The sequence below is a fragment of the Primulina huaijiensis genome, chromosome 8 (genome assembly GCF_012295235.1).
Source record: "Primulina huaijiensis isolate GDHJ02 chromosome 8, ASM1229523v2, whole genome shotgun sequence".
Taxonomy (NCBI): domain Eukaryota; kingdom Viridiplantae; phylum Streptophyta; class Magnoliopsida; order Lamiales; family Gesneriaceae; genus Primulina; species Primulina huaijiensis.
Genome location: NC_133313.1, coordinates 3418171 through 3438709, shown reverse-complemented (window position 1 = coordinate 3438709; position 20539 = coordinate 3418171). Strand labels below are relative to the sequence as shown.

Genomic DNA, 20539 nt, shown 5'->3' with positions numbered 1-20539 from the left:
GAAGTTCAAGAAAAAGGTAATCTATTCTATTTTATAAAGGTTGAGTACTGCCTTGATTTGTCATGACAAATTTCATTGTTTTTATTTCTCTCCCATCGGTTTTGTTACATTTTTAAGATACATATGTTTCGACTGAAATATTTAATTGTTAACAAGTGCAGTGGGCAACAACAAGTGAAGAAGAGAAAGAGCAATTGAAGCAAGGAGTGAGAAAGGAAAAAGAAAGTATGAGGAGGAAATTTTCTTTAAGTTCTGTTTCTTTATTGAATCTTTGAGTCTGTTTTACATTCGTTTTCGACTGTAAGATGGTTGTGAATTTTCTGATTGTTGGAAAGATATTGATTTTGTTTGCGGATTTCGGATTATCATTTTTTTTGTTTTTCATTCATTTTATAAGATGGTGAAGTGCTTCCATTTTTTGTGCAGTATAATAAATCGGGCTAATGGTGAAGTGCATCTATTTCCCTTAAAAAAAAACTTCATAAAAGAATATATATATATAATGTCTTGGTGACACGAACTCCCTTGGCTATAATGCTTGACAGGCTATGGGATAAGGGAGACACGCACAAAATTGTTCCACATCACAAAATTAAAATGTGAATACACCATTTATAAAGTCGTCATACATTTCTTATATATTATATTATTTATTTTTAAATTTTAAGACGAAAATAGCACTTGATTCGAGGATTTAGTGGGTCAACCTTGGATCATAGGCACATGCTACCAGACTTCCATCAAAAGAAAATACATATTTATATTCTCACGAGTCAAATATATTTAATTCGGTTGGATAGATACACTTTTTTTGGGTTAATTTAATTCCCTAGAATGGAAAAATGTTCATCTTCATGCCAAATGTGTTCTTAATTTTCGTTCTGTAAATTTACCTCTTCGCTTTCTCTATATTATAAAATTTCAATTTTTATCATATATCTTTTTATTTACAGATATTTTAGTTATGTTTTCTCGCGGGAATGCTGATATTATACTGCATAATTCAACACCATGATATTATACTGCATAATTTTTGGTATTCAAATTGATTTGTTTATGTTTTGCTAGTGAAAAAAAAGTTGACTCGTGATTCTAGATACACGTATTAGCTTGTAGCCAATTTATTTTGATGTTGAAACTAGGATGTTCAGAAACTGAATGGTTTGGATCGGTTTGCAGTTAATAATGGTTTGAATTGGTTTTATAATCAACCAAATCGAAAAGATTGGTTTTGTTCAAATTTCGGATAAAAATAAACCACCAAACCAAACCGATTAAAAATAAGTGGTTCATTAATTCCAAGTAAATGGAAAAAAGCGTCCTTGCTTTATTTCTAGACTACTTCTCAATTTAAGTACACAAAAATCGTCACCATGAAATTCTGCATAATGGGTTTGTATATTCTTTTCAGGCCAAAGGATCTTACACAGTTTTCGGGCATGCTTAATTTTCATCCCATCTTTAATTTCTCTGGTTGAAACTTCATTTTTCCCTTATCTTCAAATATAGCTTCTCCTTTTTTCCAAAATGTTCCCCTTACCGCAGCATCACGAAGTGCAGAGGCGAGTGGTAAGTTTTATAGCACCTAAACTCTTCCTAACTAGTTTGGTTTTACTTGGATTATTTCAGCAAGTTCATGCAACCCTCGATCTGTTAGCCCTTGTTTCTCTGTATCTTATAGTAATCTTCCTTTCAAGTTGGATTTTTTTGCTTTAATTTGTTATTGGATGTTGCATACTTAAACCAACATATGATGTTTTTTGGTCGAGTTTAGATGTTAAATCTTTCTCCAAGCTGCTTTCCCCTGCTTCTAATCTTGTTTAATAAAAATATGAGGTGCATGCAACAAGAGGTTGTTAGCTTAATATGAATATTTCGAAATTCTGCTTTAATATATTTCCGCATTATCGCATTCAAAATTTTATATATTTGTGCCTTCAATTTTTGTTCCTTGTACTTTATAACAAAAAATTGTATGTAGTTTAATATTTCCCCTATACATCCAGAATTACCCAATAATAGGTATACAAAATATTATACAACAAAAAAACACAAAAACCATGTATGTAATAAATTAATCAACCACAATTGTATATGAATTAACAAACATGGTGTCCGTCGACCGACCCGGTTCGGCCCGATAAAATCAAGATTGCGTTGCGAGTTTTCGGGTTCGGTTCAGATCGAGTTGAACCCGATATCTGGCCCAAAAAAAATAATCGGGTCGGGTTCGGTTGACCTGAAAATTTTCAACTTTTTAAAAAAAAATATATAATTAATAAGTATTGCTTACATTTTTATATATTGTATGTTTGAAAAAAAAATATTGTTTATTTTGTATTTTTTATTTTTAAACAATTGTTTATTTGATTTAGTAAATATATTTTCAATTTTATACAAATTTAAATTATATATGGGAGATTTTGTTATTATGAGTATAAATAAAAACATTATTTTTATAAATATTTAATTATTTTTAAAACAATCGGGTTGGGCTTGGGAGTTTTCGGGTTGGTTCGGGTTCGGATTCACGTTGAGCAGTTTTTTAATGCTATCATGCATCAGACCCGACCGAATCCATCTTGACACCCATAATTAAAAAACATCAATGAGTTTAATAAAAGATGTCCTTAACAAATCTTTAAACAATTTGAAACATTTCATACTTAAGTTGTATTCTATCGTATATTTATCGATAATTTTATTTATTTATTTTGATACTATACATGAAAGATTTATTTTCATTTTTATTTTTTTTTAAAGGTCAAACATTATATTCCATTAACACGGCTTTTTTTAAATTTTTTTGTCACGAAGTTGACCGGTCAAGGTTATTGGGCCCTAACATGTATAATTAATTCCCATGCCCAACTAACTAAAAAAAACTTATGGTAGTCCAACCCACAACGCAAAGAGATGTATAATAGATTTGTTTTTTAAACAATGTCATATATTTTTTATTTGAATCAAAAGTTGAGATTTATTCAAACAATTTTAATCGTTTGAGGTTTAAATTTTTTTTTTTAACAAAGCATTTTTCTACGCATGTATATTTGCCTTTTTGAAATTTTTAGATTGACAAATGTACAATATTAAAACTATAATTTTACCCATAAATTATTGTCCATTTGGAATATATGGAGTCTACATTTTTGCTTACCTCGAAGAAAGTACATTAGCAAGCTGCTGTCTTAAACACGTCTTCTAAGTAATGACAAACAAACTCTTGTGAGATAGTCTTACGAGTCGATTTTGTGAGACAGATCTTTTATTTGGGTCACCCATAAAAAATATTTTTTTATGCCAATAATATTATTTTTTATTGTAATTATAGACAGAATTGATCTGTATCACGAATGAAGATTCGTGATATTGTCTCACAACAGATCTACTCAACTTAGTAATTCACAAGTCAGTACACAGTGAAGCATCCTGAGATTAATAAAAATACATTATATATTTATTTAAAAAATAAGATTCCAAGGATGATCCATCATTATAAATTTCGGTGACAAATGTCCATTATAATTTGTCATGCACTTTTGTATTTATCAAACAACTTGCCAAGAATCTATTCCCGCTGCTCTCTTGTTTTGGAATGATAGGGCCATGTTTAGAATTTAGACATACCAAAGTGGAGTATTAGAGATAGCCTGATAGAAGGTCGAACTCTAGACATAGTTTGGTTCAATTTTCAGAAAATTATGATTTGGGTTGATTTTAAAATCAACCAAACTGTAAAAATCAGTTGATTCAAATTTTAGATTAAAAAAATTACAAAAAAACTTATGTGAAACTGTCTCACGAGTTAATTTAGTGAGACGAATCTCCAATCTAAACTAATTCATTAAAAAGTATTACTTTTTATGTCAAAATTATTATTTTTAAGAGTAATTATGGATCAGATCGACTCATATTGCGTATATAAATTTGTGAGACCGTCTTATAAGAAACATACTCGAAAAAATAAATCAAAGCGATTCAAACCGATTACATGAATATAAAAAATTATGTGATGATGTTTGTTAATGTAGTGTCATTTTTCTTTGATCTAAAAAAATTTATTTGTTTTTTTTATTTATATTCTATTATTAGTGAGCTTTGTAACTGTTCAACTACATACATTGAAAATTTATTTATTGTAGTTTAAGTCAAATAAACATAATTACAATCCTAAAAGTTTAGGTTTTTATAAGTTTCAAAATTCTAACATGCATAAGTATTTTAATGTATGATTTTTACTTATAATTATTTAATTCCACAGTCAAATATGATGTGATTCGAATTTTTATCTGAAATCGAACCAAGCTTAACCCTGAATATAAACATCATTTTGACAGGTAAAACAACAAGGACCGAGCTAAGAAAACCTCTAAATTGTAGCCTTGTAGGGACAAAAATGCGGCTTATAAACTTGATAATTTTTTAGATATATTATATTCTTTCGTATATTGCCACATAAGTCTATTTAATCATTAAATAAAATTCATAATATATCTTGTGAGCTTAAATTATAGACACTCCATGGAATCCACTAATCATTGTGATTAATGAATACCTTTTTGTTAAAAAGTTTTATTTAAAAACTTTGGTCCTATATGTTGTATTTAATTACGGGACCTAATCTTAATTACTATTATTTTTTAATCCATTTTTAATTACTTTAAATCCAATCAAATCCAAACACAAATATCAAATAATTAACGATGGTTAAACACGTTTTATGATTCCCAATACTCCAGAGTATGCACAAAAGCGCTAAAAGATAAATCCCGCCTTTCCCAGAAAATGTGTTTTTTTACTATGTATATTATCTATGTAAATTTTATATATAATCATTGTCACTTTTGAAGTCGTTGTATCTTGGGGACGGTTGCCTGCAAACTCTCGATTTGAAGTCGTTGTATCTTGGGGACGATTGCCTGCAACGTATAGCACTTTATACGGACAATTTCGTCTTGCGGAGAAAGGAAATACCTTGCCTCGACTTGTTGTTATTGTTGCTGCGTTTTGTTGTACCAGTTCAAGACATCCAGAGTAATATTATTCAATCACAGCATCTGGGTCGATGGACTTGAGAACACGACTTGAAACTTTTTACTTGTTTGAATGAAATTAAATTAAAGTGGATTTAAGCTCTACTAAAACATTTTTAAATGAACTTCAGTTAAATCCAATTTTTATATCGTCTGAAATTCATCCTTAAAATCATTTCTCGAATCAAATCATCGATCCAAACACAAACCACAATAAATTCAAGAAATTAATTCAAGTGGTATAATTTCATTCGCATGGCTTATGGGAATAAAGATTGATAGACGCATCAAGAGAAAAAAGGATCCCAAATATCCAAAATTATCAATCGCATGCACTTGTTCGGGTAATTTAGGTTCTTCTTTTTAGCAGAACTTTTAGATATGATATTGCCAAGGTCTAGTTAGGACAACCCACGTCGTGGATTGGCTGTCATGGGCAGAGTCATGCCTTAATTGAGGGAGGTCATTTAATTTTGTTGGGTGGCTGGTGATGTCGATGATTTGGCAGCTCTTTTTGACTAAAAATTATGGAAGCTGCAAAATTTTCTTCTCATCCCATGAGTTCCCATTTGAGAAATGCATCTATAAAAATCTCTTTTTTTTCTTATTTCTTTCTCATTCCAAAATTTCTCATTCGGTTCATCCTGGAATATTGAGAAGCTTGTTTCGATATATTGTGAGGTAGTTTTTTTATTATTATTATTTCCAAGGGATATATTAAGGTAATAGATTCTTGTGTTAAATTTTTTCGTATTGCCTGTGTTTTTTTATCTCAACAATTTTTATAGGTTTTTTACGTAAATCCGTGGAGTTCATTTTTTAATCTTTTTTTTATATTGTCATGTTGTCATACCTGATGTCAACAAAGTGTAATTAGCCTTTTTTATAAACTCTCTTAAAATTTGATGTTATGTAGTTGTAACTTTTACTGATATTTCACATCAGAAAAGAGTTTTTGGAATGTGTCATTTGTTCAGGCAATTATATTTTTGTCTAGCACATTATCAGAATGGCAGCAAAGTTCGATATAGAAAAGTTTGATGGAATCAATTTCATGGTGTGGAAAATGAAGATACAAGCAATTTTACAAAAGGATAATTGTTTGGCAGCTATTGGAGATAGACCGAAAGAAATCACAAATGATGACGAGTGAAATGAGATGAATTGTGATGCTATTGCCAATTTGTATTTGGCTTTGACAGATAGAGTATTATCAAGAATTGCTCAAAAGAAAACTGCAAAAGATATTTGGAATACTCTCATAAATTTGTACGAGGACAAATCAATCGACAAAAAGATTTTCTTAAAGAGAAGGTTTTACAATCTTCGAATGACAGAATCCACAGCAGTGATCGATCATATCAACGTATTAAATACTTTATTTGCACAACTCACTTCTTTAGGCCATAAAATAACAGAAGTTGAACGTGCAGATATTCTACTTCAAAGTTTGCCAGATTCATATGATCAACTCATCATCATCTTGACCAATAGTGTATTCGCAGAAACATTAGTCTTCAACGATGTCGCAACCGCGATTCTTATAGAAGAAAGTCGACACAAGAACAAGAAAGACAGGTCATTATATTCAAAGTAAGCAGAAGCCTTATCGACGAGGAGAGGGAGATCGACAAAGCATAACTCCAATGGTATGTCAAAACCTAGAAGTTAAGAAAAAGGACTTGTATTGATTCAAATGTAGTGAAAGTATATAAACCTATTTCAGGAGGATTTATATTGATGGAAAATAATAATCCAGCATTGTCTAATTAATTATGTGCAGCTAATATTAGGATCTTGGCTCTGCGCCGCTCAATCAGCATTATGTTCTTATTGATGACAATCAAAATACTCCAGTATTCTACAAATCTATTCATTTTAAATCTAGTACATCTAATTTTTCATTAAATCCAAATCTCTCTATCAAGTAAAGTTCTTTCCTTTTACCAACTTCACAAAAACTCATGTGAGACGGTCTCACGAGTCAATTTTGTGAAACGGATATTTTATATGGGTCACCCACGAAAAAGTATTACTTTTTATGTCAAATATATTAATTTCTATTGTAAATATGGACAAAATTGATCCGTCTCACGAATAAAGATCCGTGAGACCGTCTTATGAAAGACCTACTCTATCAACTGGTGTATTTCATCCTACCCATGTGGGCATTGCCCCCATGATAGGATGGATGACCAAGATTTGCCCATGCATATATAGGACCTACTTTTTTTTTGAAATTGTATGTGTGGCAAGATCTTACCCGTTGAAATGAAGTGAGGGTAGTGCCTACATAGGTAGGATCTCATCCTACACATATATAAACAAGGGAAATAAATAATGTACCTTGGTATCAATGTAGTCCGCCCAAAAACGAGACAGTACACGTTCATATGCATCAGAAGGGAAGAAAGAAGGATCAGTTAGGTCATGCATCATCAATATATTGTACAATTCGCGAACCGGCTTTTTGTCGTGGACAAGTACCGAGATTTTAGAATTATATAATATGTTATCTGAATCGTTTTTCGTCTAATATTATATAATATATTATCATTTATTTAGTTTGTTAGTACAACCTTCAAATGTAAAGTTTAAATGAATTCAATAAATAACAATAACTAAAAATTAACAAGATGTTCTTAATTCACTAAATATATTCATAAAATATATAATCCGAATATAAATATAAATAAGATTATTAATCTAAATTAAAATTTGTTTTCAGAGTCAGTTCAATTTTGATATATAGAATCTAAAACCAATCCATATAAACTTTAGTTTAAATTTTATATCCAAATTAAAAAATTAAGTTTTCCATTTTTTTCAATTTGAATTTACATTTTTTTTCGATTTAAAACAAAGACACCTACAAGTAACATTGGCTTCCATGATGTCGGTAGATAGGCCATTTTGGAAGGAATCGAGTCCGAAAATCCTTTGCGGCTCAGCCCATTCTGGCCCAATCTTTATCCTTATCCGAAATTTTTAATTTATTTTTTTCTGAATCAATTCACGTGAGAATGACGCACTTCTATTATCTAGATCAGATTTCTTTTTAGCTGTTGTATTTTTTTTTTTATTATTATTAATTAATAAAATTGGTGTCATTTTTCTGACGGAAGATCCATGTTGTTGTGCTAGTCCGTTTCACATTTTGTTTGAATGTTAAAAAAGAATTATTATTCTAAAAATAAATATTAAAAATTCGAATATGTTTGTTTAAGAAATATAGCTATACATCTTTGATTATGGACTGGTGTGAAAAAATAATTTTATTTATATAAAAAAAATAAGCTTAGAATCGACGATATAAAGACAATTTCATTAAGGCAAAAACTTGTGTGAGACGGTCTCACGGGTCATATTTGTGAGCCGGATCTCTTATTTAGGTCATCCATGAAAAAATATTACTTTTTATGCTAAGAGTATTACTTTTTATTGTGAATATGGGTAGTGTTGACCCGTCTCACAGATTAAGATCTGTGAGACGGTCTCACATGAGACCCACTGTTTCATTAATTGGACACATTGGATCCAAATTAGTAATGACAATAAGTCGCATTCGAGTAAGATTCAATTTTCTTTATTTTCATTGTCATGTCTCCAGCTCGAGATTAGTCGACCCCGGCGTTGTTCAATACTCACATAAGCTCCAAACAACAAGTCTCACAGTACAGTATAAATCAAAACCAGTTTATTTCATAAATACCATAAAAAAATAATCGGCTTTACAACATAAACTCCGAAAATAATAAAAATTTTCGGGAGCGTTTACAACTTGAATTAAAAACTTAAATAAGCGAAAACTAAAATAAGCTTCTTGCTCTCTCTTATTTTCAACCCCAAAACTGGTCTTGTTCGTGTTCTTCGATTTCCTCTTTTGAGTTGTCTGAGAATGGTAGAGTAAGGGATGAGTGATATGGTCGTCACTCAGCAAGTGGGTTTGTTCGAGCACATACATACCAAATACACATGATCTTCGAAATAATATATCATGCATAGCAACCATAACTTGGAATAAGCACTGAGATTCATCTACATTCCATAGTTTACTGATATCAGTCAGTCTCTAATTTTTACTCCTATAAGAGGACGAGACTATATAACGATTACAATCACACCGTGTAAGTGTTATAAACTTATCGTATGATGGTATTCCCATCCATATCCAGTTGAATCCTCACAGTGTCAAAACATAACATCGTATCCCGAGATGGGGAAAAAAATAATGTTCGACCGAAAATTTCAAAAACGAACAAAGTTATAAACAAAATTAATAGTTTTAAAATAAGCTCGAAAACCACAGAAGAATTTCGAAAACGCAGCAGCACTTCGATTGAAAAATCAGTCACCTTGCACGATTCTTGTCGACTTATTGAACTGTTAGATTAGGCTTAACCTTTCACACTACGTTCAAATTACGTCAAATAAATTTTGAAAAGTGGAGATCGGTTTGGAAGTCTTTTTGACCAATTTATGGACGGAAAACCGTAGGTATGCTGTTTTGCCTAAAATATGAGTGGTTTTCTTGTGAAGGCTACAAAACACTAACCGTTGGATTTGGATTAATTTTAAATATGATGTTTATAACATATGATAGTGTATTCTGAACGATGTAAAACGGATTTTTACCGAAGCTTGGTCTGAACGTATTACTCGAAAAATGGACAGTTGCAAAATCTTCAAAAATGTTGCAGTACTTGGGAGAGGATTTTCGAAATATATAGTAAATTTGAAGGTGTAATTTTTGAGAATGGAGTGAGATATTTATAAGTGGTGAGGTAAAAATCTTACTATAATTCGGTTGATATTTCTTCTATAATTTTTAGATAATTCTTCCATATATATTAACTTACCAAATTTTGAAAACTTGATCCCCAAATATATGCAATTTTTGAAATTTATATTGTATTGTGTGGTTGAATGTAGACTGCTTTCTTTTACATGTTCATGATGTACCTAGACTGCATTGAATTTATTAACTTACTTATTGTACAAAAGCTGCATTGCATATAATATTTTCTTCCAAATTTGATTGATATCATACACTTAAATTTCAAAATTACTTAATATATTGTACTGGATTTTAGAATTTCATATATTTATTGAAAATTCGAATATCATGTATTATTTAATATTTTCGAATTTATTATTTTTACAATAATATCATAATTTGAAAATACATTCATATACATATATATATTTAAATAAATAATTACATGTAAAAAAATTTGTTGTTCTCACAAACATCATCAATAAATATTTCATAACTAAGTTTTTTTTCTAAAAATTCAATTTCAATCGAAATCATAACTAATGCATTCAATCTTGTTTGAGTCATGGTTTATCTCAAACAAGATTTCAACTTCAATTTAGAAAAAAAAAATTCTGCAGGTCTAACAGTCATCTGAATAGTCAATAATATCATATATATATATATATATACTAGGTAAGGGCACCTCAATTCTTGAGGTGTCTTACCCAGATTGTAGTCCAATATATGAGCATTTATATTTGTATCTAGATCAACTAACTATGTGTTTATATTTATATAGGTCTCATTTAATAATTTAATTTTAAAAGCCATAAGTATTTCGATTATAGCAATTTTTTATTCGCTTTTATATCCGTAGTCATACGATTAGTATTTCAAGTTGGCATTGTGCTTAACAAAGTAAAAAAATATGAAAAAACAAAGAATTTATAAAATTGAAAATAGTTAGAAAAAAGATTGAGTTTGTATTAAAATAGGAGAATTTTAATAACAAGTCTCAAATTGGACATAAAGTATTTGTTCATCTTAAAATTTAATCATAGATCTACTCCGTAAATATGTTATTATAAATTCGAAAATAGAGTATCTATATTTAAATCAGGGTAGTGGTTATAAGGGTGTCACACTTAATGACATAGTTGACGCTAATGGATTTACGAACGTGACAACTTTAACTTAAATATTATGTTGTGGATCGATGTAGAGTTTAGAGGGGGGAGGTGAATAAACTCTATTCTTTTCTGATTTCTTCTTTTGAAGTTGCTAAAATCCTGTTAGAGATTGTAGCTAATCTTGTTCAAGTATGCAACCAACAAATCACAAAATAGTGCGGAAACGATCTGATGGTTCAGTAATTGAAATGATAAAAACAGTAGGCAGTAGACAATAGTTGTTTATGGAAGTTCGAAGATAAAATATTCTACGTCTCCCCTTCTTCTGTTTCCAGAAGGTATCACTAAAAGACTTTGGATTTTACAGTACACACTCGTACACACCCACTTCAGCAGGACTTACCTTCTGCCTACTGAAACTCTTAGTGTATCAACACGATAAAATAATATATAATCAAAGTTCTGGAAAAGACTCTTTTCCAGATTACAAACTCTTCTCAACAAGATATGAATAATGTGAACTGTTTATGAAGAGTATGAGAAATAGCAGCACAAGATGATCTTCAACCGATCAGATATATGCTTTGAAGCGTGTGCTACTTTTCTGTATGTCGGGCTTTTTGTGAGATAAGAGAGTTTTGTGCTCAGATCAACGTTGTGAGTATTGTAATCAGTATTATCCCAATCTTTATCAACGTTGTTCTTGTATATTTATAGAAGTTTTTTATCCCAACGTCTATAAACAAAACGGCTTCTTTGACTTCTGATATATTCAGCTTTAATACCTGAAATAGGTCCTGCAGAAAGACTTCAAAACAATCAATCTTGTTTTATACCAAAATTGGTAAGACGTAATAAATAGCTTCATACAGCATTAATGGTGCAATTAATGCTAGTACTTGAATAAAGTAACGGTAACATTCAAGGCTAGTTCTGTTTATGCGAAAGACGTTAAGTTACTTCGGTTTGAACTGAATTCTGCTTCTGTTTTTCGAGAATTCTAAGTTCTGCTTCTGTTTATCATGGAACTTTAAGTTCTGCTTCTGGTTTTCGTTAGCTGAAAACTACTGCTTTTATATTGCCTAAAGATCTGCTGGTTTTAAATCTCATTGCCCATCGCCACAATTAAGTTATGTCTAACAATTTCCCCCTTTGTGGTGATGCCAAAACCTGAATATTAGCAGAAGAAATAATGGCAAGATAAAACATAATTATATTAAGATAATTAACGAAAGTTTTAATTATCGGTGCCAATGTCCCTGTAAATGGTTTTTTCAGCATCTTGATATCTTCTGGCAGAAGATTCTGCTATATTTCCAGTTGTTCCACCTTCTGCTTGTCCTCCTTCTGGTTCTGCTTCCCCCTTTTTGGCATCAGTGGCCAGTAATCGAGACAGCAAATCATCCATGCGGCTAGAAAGATTGAGGATACCATCGTTGAGCATATCCAGATATGGTGCCTGATTAGAAACTCGTTCATTGAGAGCATTGAGAGATTGAGACTGGGACTCAATCTCGGCATCCATAGATTCCAAGGTGGTGGAGACTGAACGAATAACCTCATCATGGTCGGTGAGTCGTTTGAGTATGTCAGTTTGACCGAGTGCGATGATGCCTTGGCTTCTGGAAACATTTTGTCGAAAAACAATGGTCTCAGCATACATTTTACTCACGGATTCTGCCGTATTAGTTAGTTCCTTAGATATGCGGTCTCGAAAGTACTTAGAACCACCGACTTCTCCAGCATGTTCACGAGATAGCTCCTTTAGCATTTCAGAGAGATTGTGGAGATCCTTTTGCAAATTATTAATCTCAAATTCAATATCAAACCGTTCCAGTTCTGGAGATGGAGTTCTGGTGAGCACACGCTGCTTGATTTCAACGGTACGAGCAGCAGCTGAGTCAGAAATGGATAAGACCAATGCAGTAGAATGATCTAGTTCAGTTGGAGCAATGGGAGGAATCACATTCTTTGAACCAGCAGAGGTGACAGGTTCAATAGGGCTCAAGTCTAGAGCGGCAGATACAGGAGGTGCTACATGAGTGTCCTTATCAACAGATGGGGCAACAGAAGTTTCTCCAACCATAGGTTCAGGCGCCGTACTATCATCTTGATGAGTAGCTTCAATGGTCTCTGGTGGTTGCTCTGAAGGGATAGAGTCAGATGGCACATTCAGTAGATCTTTTATTTCTGCTTGATATTCAGCAGAAAAGTGCTCAAGATTCGGTAAAGGATTGTCATCTGATGTTTCCACATGCTGAGGTTCATTTCGAGCTTCGGAGAATACCATTTCATTAGCTTGAGTTAGTGGAGGTGCAACAGCCGTCGTAAGAACAATAGACTGAATTACTTCATCCACTGAAGCTAATTCTCGAACATAGATCAAAGATGATGATTGAGCAGGCATGTCCGGTGATACAGGAGTACTAGAGACCTTGGCTCCGGAAGGAACTGTGATCTTTTCCTCAACTGTCTGTGTCTGTAGAAGTTCGGGTACCATGCCTAACTTGTAAGACAGAGGCTTAGTAAAAACTTGTTCTTGAGCTCGAATTTGCTCAGTCAAAGTCTGCAGCTGATCAGTCATAAGCTGAATGATATCCTGATCATGAGGAGCTGTAGGACTCATTGGATCAAAATTTGACTTTAAGGTTGATAGGCTCATAATAGTTAGTATTTTTATTTTCATATTTCTCATTATTTCATCCTCCGATATGTTTAATTGACACATTTTTGTGTAATTTTATTGTAGGAGGAACTTTTACGTTCTTGGAGCAAATTTGAGCTAAAAAGGTGATGTTTATCACATTTGAAGTTTCCAAGATAGAGTTTGAAAGAGAATGGCCAAACCAGAAGAGGTCCTGGAACAAGGCATGGCCACGCCTTATGATGATGTTGCAGCTGCCAAAAAAATTGCAAGGAGGGAAAATCTAGATAAAATATTATCTAGTATTTTATATTTAAGAATTAGGGTTAATTAAAGATTAGTGGGTTGTTTAGCAAAAATTTAGACCAAAAAAAAAAAACCCACTACTCAAAAGACCACAGCCGCAGCACAAGAAAAAAAACAATAAAATTCTCTACTCTCCAACCATTCCATCACACGTGAAGAGAAGCTGAAGGCGCAAGGACTTCCAGATTTTTCCCAACAAATTAGTTTGCATTTTTTTCCTATTGTTATTTATTTTTTATGGATCTTGTAGATCAAACTATGTTAGGCTAATTTTCTTAGTCTGATTCAAGGGATAGTCTACTATTTTAATTTTATCACTGTGAGGTTTTTGCACTTTAATTTAATATTTGTGTTTTGTTCAAGTATTCGTTGATTTCTGATTTTATTTATATGAATGTTATACGACAATTAATCTGACAATTTAATTTGATGTATGATTTTCTAATGCTAACCATGAATTCAGTGATCCGTAATTGTCATGAACGATTGGTACGTGAGTAGCAATAGGTTAGATGTATTGTGCTATCATAACATGTGTAATCTAAATAAATCGACGGAACTAGATCTCTCAATTGCAGCTATCTCGGTTGTTAGATTTTAGGATTAACTGTTTTCACGAAACTGAAATGCTATCTTTAATTAATATGGAACGCTATCGTGCCCAGTTGATTATTGGTAAGTTTTGACTGGATGCTGGGTTTGGTCAATTAATTTAGGAAAACACAAGAATTTTAGCGGCTATCCCTATTATTCTAAAGTTAATTGCTTGAAATAATATGAATAAATGATTGGTTAACCGATGAACAGTGAGATAATTAGATAGTAGAACCCCCTTGAATCAGTATTTTCTCATAATAAATTTTTCACTCTATTCTCGTCGATTAATTTTCAATTTTAGATTCAGTATTTTTTTTTCTCTTGCTTGATAATTTTAGTTTTGGTTATTTTATTTAGTAATTATCAACACAAATCCCCCCTTTTTATTTTTATTATCAAAAGAAATAAATCTACCGTTCCCTGTGGATTCGACCCTACTCCCATTACGCTCGTTTTTATTTAAAATAGTAGGAATTAATTTGGTGGTCAACGACAGCACACCAAATTTTGGCGCCGTTGCCGGGGAGCGGTGCAAGGTTAATTTCTTTTAATTTTGATTTTTTATTTTTTTATGCCTCGTTCTTCTCGTACAGGTGAACTCGAATACAATCCAGAAATCGAGAAGACAGCTAAGAGGTTGAGAAAAGAAGCAAGACTAAGGCGTGAAAAGCAACCATCATCATCATCTCCTGATTTGAACGCATCATTAGACTCCAACGATACAGAAAGAGAATCTGACATTGATCTTGAGATTGAAAGTGACCAAGAAGAAATGGCAGGACAAGCTCAAAGAACACTCAGGGAGTTAGCTAATCCTAATGTTATTCAACAACCATTATGCATTCAATTCCCTACTACTGATGCTACTTTTGAATTAAAATCTGGCTTGATTCATTTATTGCCTACTTTTCGTGGTCTTGCAGGTGAAGATCCCCATAAACATCTGAAAGAGTTTCATATTGTTTGCACAGCCATGAAACCGCAAGGGATCACAGAGGAACAAATTTCACTGCGAGCTTTTCCATTCTCTTTAGCCGACAAGGCTAAGGATTGGCTCTATTACTTGCCCTCTGGGACGATCACGACTTGGGATAATATGAAACAACAATTTTTGGAGAAGTTCTTCCCAGCTTCGCGAGCAGCAAATATCAGGAAGGACATTTGTGGGATTAGACAGTTACAAGGAGAGACATTATATGAATATTGGGAGAGATTTAAGCAGTTATGTGCCAGTTGCCCTCAACATCAGATTCCAGAACAGCTCCTAGTCCAATATTTCTACGAGGGTCTATCACTTTTTGATAGGAACATGATTGATGCTGCAAGTGGAGGTGCATTGGTAAACAAAACACCTCAAGAGGCACGATCTCTAATTTCTAACATGGCTGCCAATGCACAACAATTCAGTACTAGGCAAGACAACCCTCCACGACAAGTCAATGAGGTAAGTGTTACTCCTATCGATCAAAAGTTAGATTCTTTGACATCTCTTTTGGAAAAGTTGGTTGCAGGACAGGTGCAACAGGTAAAAGCTTGTGGTATATGTGCTGTGGTGGGACACCCTACAGATATGTGTCCGTCACTACAAGAAGAACCCACGCAACAAGCCAATGCGATTGGTGGATTTCCTGGGCAACCCCAGCGTCGATATGACCCATATTCTAATAGCTACAATCCAGGCTGGAGGGATCACCCAAATTTCAGCTATAAGAATCAAGGAGGCCAACAAGGATATCCACAACAAAATTGGAACAAGCAACATGCACCAGAACAAGCATCCAACTCAGGTATGTCTCTAGACGAAATTGTAAAGGCCTTAGCTGAAAATACTCAAAAATTTCAACAGGAAACGAGGGCCAGCATTCAGAATCTAGGAACCCAGATCACTCAGATCGCTACATCAGTCAGCAAGTTGGAAGCTCAGAATTCTGGAAAACTACCGTCGCAAACGGTGGTTAATCCAAAAGAAAATGCAAGTGCCATGGTATTGAGGAGTGGGAAGGAGATTGACCAAAAGAACACTTCACCAACAAAGGATACTGAAGAAAAAAGCACAACTGAAGAGATCGAAGGAGAATATGAGAAACAACCAAAGGTAAATTCTAAGTCTTTCTCATCTACTATTTCTAATGCGGTTGTTCCTCCATTTCCTTCCAGGTTGGAAAAATCCAAAAAAATGGACTACGAGAAAGAAGTGTTGGAAACCTTTAGAAAGGTGGAGATCAACATTCCTCTTATAGATGCCATCAAACAAATTCCAAGGTACGCTAAATTTTTAAAAGATTTGTGCACTAACAAGAGGAGGTTGAAAAATGATGAAAAAGTAAGCGTGGGGGAAAGTGTGTCTGCGGTTATTAAGAAATCACTGCCAAACAAATGCAAGGATCCAGGTATGTTTACAATGCCTTGTGTTATTGGAAATCTGAAAATTGAGCGTGCCATGCTAGACTTAGGTGCATCCATTAATGTCATGCCCTATTCAATATATTGTGCTCTGAATTTGGGTCCTTTAAAAGAAACTAGAGTGGTGATTCAATTAGCTGACAGATCTAATGCTTATCCCGAAGGGGTTGTGGAGGATGTTCTGGTACAGGTTAAAGAATTGATATTTCCTGCGGATTTCTACATATTGCGAATGGAAGAAGACTCCACTGCGATTTCAGCTCCGATTCTATTGGGTAGACCTTTCATTAAAACTGCTAGAACCAAGATTGATGTAGAAGAGGGTACTCTTTCAGTCGAATTCGACGGGGAGATTGTGAAATTTAGTATTTTTGACGCTATGAAATACCCAAATGAAAACCACTCTATATGTTCAATTGATATTGTTGATTCAATTGTGCAGGAATGTTTTGAGGAGATATATGAGATTGACAGTTTTCACATGCAGGCACAGTTGGATGTGGAAGGAGAGATAGCTGAAGCTTGGGAAATTTCTGAAACTGATGAGGAATCACAAATTGTGGTTCCAAATTTAGAAACTGAAATATTAATCCCTCACAAGAAATTGTTACCCTCTGTTTTGCAGGCACCCAAATTGGAATTGAAAGATTTGCCAGATCATTCGAAGTACATCTATCTGGGAGACAATGAAACTTTGCCTGTGATCATCTCGAAAAGGTTAACTGAAGAGCAAGAAGATAGATTAACAACAATTCTCAGAGAACATAAGACCGCAATTGGCTGGACATTGGCGGACATCAAAGGCATAAACCCTTCCATTTGCATGCATAGAATTCGTTTAGAGGATGATGCCAAATCGGTACGAGAATTCCAAAGAAAACTGAATCCGGTAATGAAAGAAGTGGTAATGAAAGAGATTCTCAAGCTTTTAGATGAAGGAATAATCTATCCTATTTCGGATAGTAAATGGGTGAGTCCGATCCATGTCGTACCAAAGAAAACAGGTATCACTGTGGTAAGAAATCAAAATGATGAGTTGGTACCGACAAGAGTGCAAAATGGTTGGCGTATGGTTATTGACTTTCGAAAGCTTAATTTAGCTACTAGAAAGGATCATTTTCCTTTGCCCTTTATTGATCAAACATTGGAAAGACTAGCTGGAAAAACTTATTTTTGTTTTCTTGATGGATTTTCAGGTTATTACCAGATAGTCATTGCTCAGGAGGATCAGGAGAAGACAACCTTTACATGTCCCTTTGGAACATTTGCCTACAGACGTATGCCTTTTGGACTTTGTAATGCTCCAGGTACGTTTCAAAGGTGCATGCTTAGTATTTTTTCAGAGTATATTGAGAACTGTATTGAGGTATTTATGGATGATTTCACTGTCTATGGAGATTCATTTGACAATTGTTTGAGTCACTTGTCCAAGATTTTGAAAAGGTGCATGGAAACCAATCTTGTTTTGAATTATGAAAAGTGTCATTTTATGGTGACCGAAGGCATTGTGTTAGGACATGTGGTCTCCTCTAGGGGTATTGAGGTTGATAAAGCAAAGGTTGATTTAATCACAAATTTACCCTATCCCACTAACGTTAAGGAAGTTCGAGGTTTTCTTGGACATGCAGGTTTTTACCGCAGGTTCATTAAGGATTTCTCAAAGATTGCTCTACCGATGTCCAAGTTGCTCCAAAAAGATGTACCTTTCGAGTTTGGAGAAGATTGCAAGGAGGCTTTTAACAAGCTAAAAAACATGTTGACCATAGCGCCTATTATCCAACCACCTGACTGGAATTTGCCCTTTGAAATCATGTGTGATGCGAGCAATTATGCTGTCGGGACTGTTCTAGGCCAGAAAGTTGATAAGAAGAGCCACGTCATATACTATGCCTCAAGAACATTGGACTCTGCGCAATGCAATTACACTACTACAGAAAAGGAGCTTTTAGCAATTGTTTTTGCTTTAGAAAAATTTCGATCATATTTGCTAGGCTCTAAGGTAATTGTGTTTTCTGATCATGCAGCATTGAAATATCTATTGACAAAAAAGGATTCAAAATCGAGATTGATAAGGTGGATACTCTTACTCCAAGAATTCGACATCGAGATCAAGGATCGGAAAGGAATTGAGAATCCAGTAGCTGATCATCTGAGTAGGTTGGTGAACGAAGACAATGTTCTGCCTGTTTCCGAATTTTGTCCTGATGAGCATCTATTTAAGGTGAAAGGTACGAATCCCTGGTATGCAGACATAGTTAATTACTTGGTTACCGGAATTTTACCTAATGATCTTAGCAAATCTCGTAAAGTGAAAATTCGTTGTGAGACAAAATATTATGTATGGGATGAACCTCATTTATGGAAATTTTGTGCTGATCAAATTATTAGGAGGTGTGTACCTGAAATTGAACATAAGTCGATCTTGACTTTCTGTCATAATTATGCATGTGGTGGCCATTTTGGACCTAAACGGACTGCTAGGAAAATTTTGGATTGTGGTTTATATTGGGAAACACTGTTTAAGGATGCCTATTTGTTTTGTAAAAACTGTGAACAATGTCAAAGAACGGGATCTTTGTCCCATAGAAATGAAATGCCCCAAAACCCAATTCTTGTATGTGATATTTTTGATATTTGGGGCATGGATTTCATGGGACCATTCCCTTCATCAGGAGGTTATCTTTATATATTGTTGGCAGTTGATTATGTTTCGAAGTGGGTGGAAGCGAAACCCACTAGGACTAATGATTCCAAGGTTGTTGCAGGTTTTATCAAATCTAACATTTTCAGCAGGTTTGGTATCCCAAGAGCGGTAATCAGTGATCAAGGAACCCATTTTTGCAATCGAACAATTGAAGCTTTGTTGAAAAAATATGGGGTGCATCATAGAGTTGCTACAGCCTATGATCCACAAACAAATGGCCAAGCTGAAGTTTCTAATCGAGAGATCAAATCTATCCTATCGAAAACAGTTAATCCGGGAAGGAAAGATTGGAGTCTCCGTTTAGACGATGCACTTTGGGCTTATCGGACTGCATATAAAACACCAATAGGAATGTCTCCCTACAGGTTAGTTTTTGGGAAATCATGTCATTTGCCCGTGGAGATTGAACATAGGGCATATTGGGCAGTTAAAAACTGCAATATGCACTTGGAAGAGGCGAGTGCATCGAGAAAACTGCAACTACAAGAGTTAGAGGAGATAAGATTGGAAGCATATGAGAATTCGAGAATCTACAAGGAGAAAACGAAGTTGTTCCATGACAACACGATTTTGCGAAAGCAATTTAGCGTTGGTCAAAAAGTACTACTGTACAATTCTCGGCTAAAACTTATGCCAGGTAAGCTTCGTTCTCAATGGATTGGTCCATTTGTTGTTACTCATGTGTTCCCTTATGGTGCAGTGGAAATCAAGAGTTTGGATACTGATAAAACATTCAAAGTGAATGGACATCGATTGAAGGTGTTACATGAAGATGAAAACTTGTCTCAAGTACTGGAAATCGAGTTGGAACAACCCCAATATTCTGAAATTTGATGGGCCGAAGAATGTCGAGCATAACGACATTAAAAAAATTGCGCTTTTGGGAGGCAACCCAATATTTTTTTTTAAATTCTTGTTATTTATTTATTTATTTTTTACTTTGTTCCAGCAGAGGTTTTC

At 33.8% G+C, this 20539-nt stretch overlaps 1 protein-coding gene and 1 non-coding gene across 5 annotated transcripts in view; one reads left to right on the top strand and one right to left on the bottom strand.

Annotated features, from left to right (window-relative positions):
• Positions 1-20539, top strand: part of LOC140983052 (disease resistance protein At4g27190-like) — a 76815-nt gene that overhangs the window by 6073 nt on the left and 50203 nt on the right. For 3 of the 4 annotated variants that reach the window (XR_012176379.1, XR_012176378.1, XM_073449931.1), the window contains one exon: positions 162-413. The exons of the other annotated variant lie outside the window; for it this stretch is intronic. The gene's annotated coding sequence lies outside the window, so the exon portion shown is untranslated. Of the gene's footprint in view, positions 1-161; positions 414-20539 lie in introns of those variants that run through there. 4 annotated transcript variants of the gene reach the window in all.
• On the bottom strand, positions 15617-15723 carry LOC140983670 (small nucleolar RNA R71). The gene has a single exon (XR_012176464.1). It is a non-coding gene; the product is annotated as a small nucleolar RNA R71 (small nucleolar RNA).